Source organism: Pan troglodytes, chromosome 16 (genome assembly GCF_028858775.2).
Source record: "Pan troglodytes isolate AG18354 chromosome 16, NHGRI_mPanTro3-v2.0_pri, whole genome shotgun sequence".
NCBI classification, from domain to species: domain Eukaryota; kingdom Metazoa; phylum Chordata; class Mammalia; order Primates; family Hominidae; genus Pan; species Pan troglodytes.
The window spans coordinates 36,705,224-36,710,636 of record NC_072414.2 but is presented as its reverse complement, the minus strand read 5'-3'; the positions used below and the strand labels follow the sequence as shown (position 1 = coordinate 36,710,636).

The 5,413-nt window shown below is 44.6% G+C and overlaps 1 long non-coding RNA gene across 1 annotated transcript; it reads right to left on the bottom strand.

Moving 5' to 3' along the window:
- Positions 1-1,102: 1,102 nt before the first annotated feature.
- Positions 1,103-4,983, bottom strand: LOC134808523 (uncharacterized). Its single transcript, XR_010151657.1, has 2 exons — positions 4,392-4,983; positions 1,103-2,594 (listed from the first exon to the last, which is right to left on the bottom strand). It is a non-coding gene; the product is annotated as an uncharacterized LOC134808523 (long non-coding RNA).
- Between the last annotated feature and the right edge of the window lie 430 nt (positions 4,984-5,413).

Sequence of the window (5,413 nt, the reverse complement as noted above, 5' to 3'; positions counted from 1 at the left end):
CCTGCAAGGTGGCCATCCCACAGGCCAGGAAGTACAATCTCTGGCAAAGACCAGAGACAGGCACTTCAAAGGAGGAGTGGGGGTAGGAACTTGATGCTGAATAGGTTGGCTAAACATACATATTCAACAGGTTACAGGAGGAGCTATGAATAATTATGAAGGTCATCCTGACTCATGCTTATTGAACAAATATGCATGTAACATACAACCCATGTTCACTTTGAGGTGGAGACTTAACTCTTTTTGTTGTTGTTATTGTTTGTTTTTTGTTTTTCGCGACGGAGTCTTACTCTGTCACACAGGCTGGAGTGCAGTGGCGCCATCTCAGCTCACTGCAATCTCTGCCTCTGAGGTTCAAATGATTCTCCTTCCTCAGTCCCCTGAGTAGCTGGGATTACAGGCGTGCACCACCACACTCAGCTAATTTTTGTATTTTTAGTAGAGACGGGGTTTTGTCATGTTGGCCAGGCTGGTCTCAAACTCCTGACCTCAAGTGATTCACCCACCTCAGCCTCCCAAAGTGCTGGGATTACAGGCGTAAGCCACCACGCCAGGCCTAAGGTGGAGACTTAACACTTAAATGCATAACAATTAGACCCTATAAGTCAAAATGCCTGTTCAGGACAGGAAGGAACAAGGGTGCTTAGCCTCTATAAACTGGCCAGAACCAGCCCATAGTCAGTGGTCTTCTTATCAAGAGAAAGTGGCTGGGTGCGGTGGCTCACGCCTGTAATCCCAGCCCTTTGGGAGGCCGAGGCAGGCAGGTCACAAGGTCAGGAGATGGAGACCATCATGGCTAACACGGTGAAACCCCGTCTCTACTAAAAATACAAAAAAATTAGCCGGGCATGGTGGTGGGTGCCTGTAGTCCCAGCTACTTGGGAGGCTGAGGCAGGAGAATGGCATGAACCCAGGAGACAGAGCTCACAGTGAGCCGAGATCGGGCCACTGCACTGCAGCCTGGGTGACAGAGCAAGACTCTGACTCAAAAAAAAAAAAAAAAATTGCTTATCTCAGCTGGTGCTTGTTTAGCTGCTAAACAAAAAGAAAAACTGACAGGGCAGAACTCCGTCTCAAAAAATAAATAAATAAATAGAAAATCTTGTGGCAGTTAGAACATAGTTTATTCTTTAAGTGTAGGAGTGCATGACATAACACTTGCCTGGCATGACCTTAGATCTTACGAATAATTTGTTATTGCCACAAAGGGTCTATTCTGTCAGCCTTATGATCTTTATTTTGACATTAATGCTGGTCAGTTGTTGTGTCTAAACCATAAAAGAGACAGGGATATAATGAAGCATGTCTGACCTCCCATCCCGTCATGGCCAGGAACTCAGTTTTAAGGTTTTTCTGGGGTCACTTTGGTCAAGAGGGGTTCCATTCAGTCAATTAGGGGGCTTAGGATTTTATTTTTAGTTTACAACTTACTTCACCATCTCTAGGGTGTTGTCTTTATTTATGTGGTCCAGAATGTCCACATGTGGCCAACTAAAAATTGATGACTATAAGAAAGGGAAAGTCGCCTTAAGGACGACCCCAGTATCTGGCACACTCTGGCAACTGAAGTCCAGAGCTGAAGCATAAAACCAAAGGAAACAAAAAGCAGTCTCAGAGCATATGAGAAATCAAAGAGTTTTTTATATACTGCAGATAGCAATTTTAAAAATCAGTATTTTTAAGCTCAGAGCATTGGATGCCAACAACCCATAGTTCCTGCACAAAGACATGGAAAAATCCAGCCACAGGATCTGTCTTGAGCAATAAGGCATACATCATATATAAATGCAGTGATACTGATGGAGGCTGATTTTTTTCAAACAAACTGGGCAGTGTTAGTATGTGTAAAGGAAGTGCAGAAGCACTGACTACAGATGTGACCACATTCTATAGAGTAGATGTGTTGTATACTAAGTTCAATCTCTGAGCATCCATCCATGCAAACTTGACACTGAATATAACCAGGTAGCATATGACAAAAAAATTTTTTTTGCAGGGAATTATGGTGGGCACTGTTGGTTATACATACATCTCTGTCCCTTTTCACTCCCTCCTCATCAGTGTTCACCACAGAACTGCCAGTGTGGTCTTGGAGTGGCCTTGTGTTTGCTCTTGGCCTCCTCCTTTGTTCAATAATCACTACAGAGTCACGGTGAGTTAGGTCAATCACTACAGGTTCTAGAGATTCACAGGTGAGGTCAACTACTTCATCACTTTCCCCAAGTTCTATCAGTTCTGCATCCAAGGCTGTTAGGTGTTGGGCCTCCTTCTCTGGCTATAGGGAATGCTCAGGCTTGTCTGGAATTCACCATGCTGTCTCAGCTTATTATAGTATTCCATTGTGCTTTTTGGATTCAGTCTTAGAGAAGTAAGTGATCTGTGCCAAGGTTTACCGCAGATTTAAAACTCTTCAATGTCTCACTGCTGTTGTTCAGTCACTCTCTGACTTATAAGAATTTAGAGGTCAGATTTCCCCACATATTTGAACTCTTATTCTGGGTCCAGTCCTGTCTTCACCTCCACAACTGCTGTGCTCCCACAGGGAGTGGATCTTCTGGGAGCCATTTGTAAGATAGTTCAATCTGAATTTTTAACTGAAAAAAAATGAGAGAAAAATTAAGCTTTAGCAATGTCTAAATCAAGACTGATAGTAGTATATGTATAAAATGTATAGCTATATATAGAGAATGTATACAAAAAACTTTTTATAGTTATGCATTTGAACAAAATTTGGAGACCACTGCTGTTGAAACTGAGTGCCCCTCCCTATTCCATGACCTGATGGTAGTGAGGAGGAGGAATCTAAGGGGCACTTACATGAAGAGAAGCACAATATCATTGAACACCCAAGAAAGGGTTACTACTTCAATTAAGAGCTTTTTTTTTTTTGAGAAAGAGCCTCACTCTGTCACCCAGGCTGGAGTGCAGTGGTGCAATCCTGGCTCACTGCAACCTCCGTCTCCCCGGGGTTCAAGCAATGTTCATGCCTCAGCCTCCCATATAGCTGGAATTACAGGTGCATGGCACTACGCCCGGCTAATTTTTGTATTTTTAGCAGAGATGGGGTTTTGCCATGTTGGTCAGGCTGATATCAAACTCCTGACCTCAGGTGATCTGCCTGCCTCGGTCTCCCAAAGTGCTGGGATCACAGGCATGAGCCACAGTGCTTGGCCCACTCACTCATTTTTTATAAAGTAAAAACGGGAGACCAAAAAATCTCCTTATACACTCCTAAAAGCAAATAAGAAATAAACCATTTAGTCTACTTGCAGGTTCATCTTGCCCAGTGTTTTCTTTCTAACAGAGGCAACAAATGGAGTTCTGAAAAATTTATCCCAGATTGTCTTCTAGGAAAGAGAGGATGGAGTTCGAGCATTAGCCATAGAGAGGCTTGGTTTGGGTCTAGGCTCTGTGACTTTTGAGCATGTGACCTAGAAGTTAAGTTGTCAAAATCACAGCATGTAAATCTTTGTAAAAATTAATTAGCTTATAATTTTAAAATAATGCATAGTCATTAGGGAAATACAAATCAAAACCATAAAGAGATACCATTTCATATCCACTAGAATGGTTATAATAAAAAAAGATTTAAAGTATTGGTGAGGATGTAGAAAAATTGGAACTGTCATACACAATGGTACATTCAGCTTTGGAGAACAGCCTAGTAGTTCCTTAAAAGATTAAACATAGAGTTACCATATCACCCAGCAATTCCACTCCTACATATATACTCAAGAGAATTGAAAATCTATGTCCACACCAAAAATTTATACATGAATATTGATAACCACATTTTATTCTCAGTAGCCGAAGAGTGGAAACAACCCAAATGCCCATTAACTATAGATGGATAAACAAAACTTAGTATATCTACACAGTAGAGTAATATTCATCAATAAATAGGAATGAAGAACTGATCCTTGCTACAATATGATGACCTTTGAAAACAGAAGCCAGTTACAAAAGACCACATATTACATGTTTCTGTTTCTATGAAATACTAATAGGCAAACCCATAGAGACAGAAAGATTGGTGGTTTCCTAGGACTAGGGGTTTGGGAGAAATGGGAGTGACACCGAACTGGTACAAAATTTCTTTTGGGAGTGATGAAAATGTCCTAAAATTGAGGTGGTTACACAACCCTGTGAATATACTAAAACCCACTGAAATGTACGCTTAAATGTGTTAATTGTATGGTTTGTGAACTATATCTCAATAAACAAAGATGTAAGCTGCCAAAAATGTTACACAATACAATGGGACACGAACTGGATTTAGATCGGCAAACCGTAGAACCTAGTGAGGAAATGAGAAGCCCAGCAGGAAAACGGGCGGGCCCCAGAGAAGGGCTTAGGGCTCTGCGCTCCCCTGCATGCACCGGCCTACTTACCGAGATGGTACTTCTCTTGGGCCCCACAGACACCTACTTCTCCCCGGATCGCTATTCTCGACTATTTGCGTCTCGCGACCAGCCTGCCCCTCCGCTTTCCCGCTCTGCCCAGGAAAAGCGAGCCCTCGGAAGGAACCTGGGCAGCCCCAGAAAGCAGTGCCCATCACTTTCCAGCTCCATCCACCCAGCAGCCCATCAATGACCTAAATATGTTGTCTGTTCCACCCAGTCCTGCCCGGTAGTTATTCAGCGATGAGAGAGTAGGAAGCTTGAGCTCCAGGAGTGTGCCACTTTCCAGGCCCTCCGTGGCTTCCCAGTCCCGGACAGAGACCTGAGCAAGCCGAAGCCGGGTGCCTGGCTCCACTGGGCTGGGAAGGAGGACCGGGCGGCCGCAGGCCAGGGAGGGCAATTGGAGAGAGATAGAAGCAGAGGGAGGGGGAGGCAGAGGAGAAGGTACTCGACGATGGACGCGCCCAGGCTGGGGGCGGCGCCCACAGAGCAGAGCCAAGGTCACGAAGCAGAGCGTCTGCGTGCAAACTCCCGGAACTGGATAGGCTAAAACACTAGCTTGTCACCCTTTTAATTCGCTTTTACAGTTTCCGAACTGCCCAATCAAAACCCGAGCCCAGGGTCGCTCGTCACCGGTCTCTGGACAAAAAGCGCTGTTTCAGATTAGAAATCAGGACTTTCCCGTCCTGGTTTCTCTTTCTTCAAAGCCAGCTGCTTTCCGAGAAAGGGGAAGGGCAGGGTTGCTTCCCTCACCCCACCCCACGCAGTGATGAGATCAGCAACTTCCCACTCTCTAGATAAGTGATTCTCAGTGGTTGTTCCAATGAAGTCACTTGGAGTATTTATTAAGAGGCTGAGGGCCAGAGGTCGCAGTCCTCTGCAAGCACGCTTAATGTATAAAAAAGCAGCCGGGCGCTGTGACTCACGCCTGTAATCCCAACACTTTGGGAGGCCGAGGTGGGCGGATCACTTGAGGTCAGGAGTTCTACATCAGCCTGGCCAACATGGTGAAA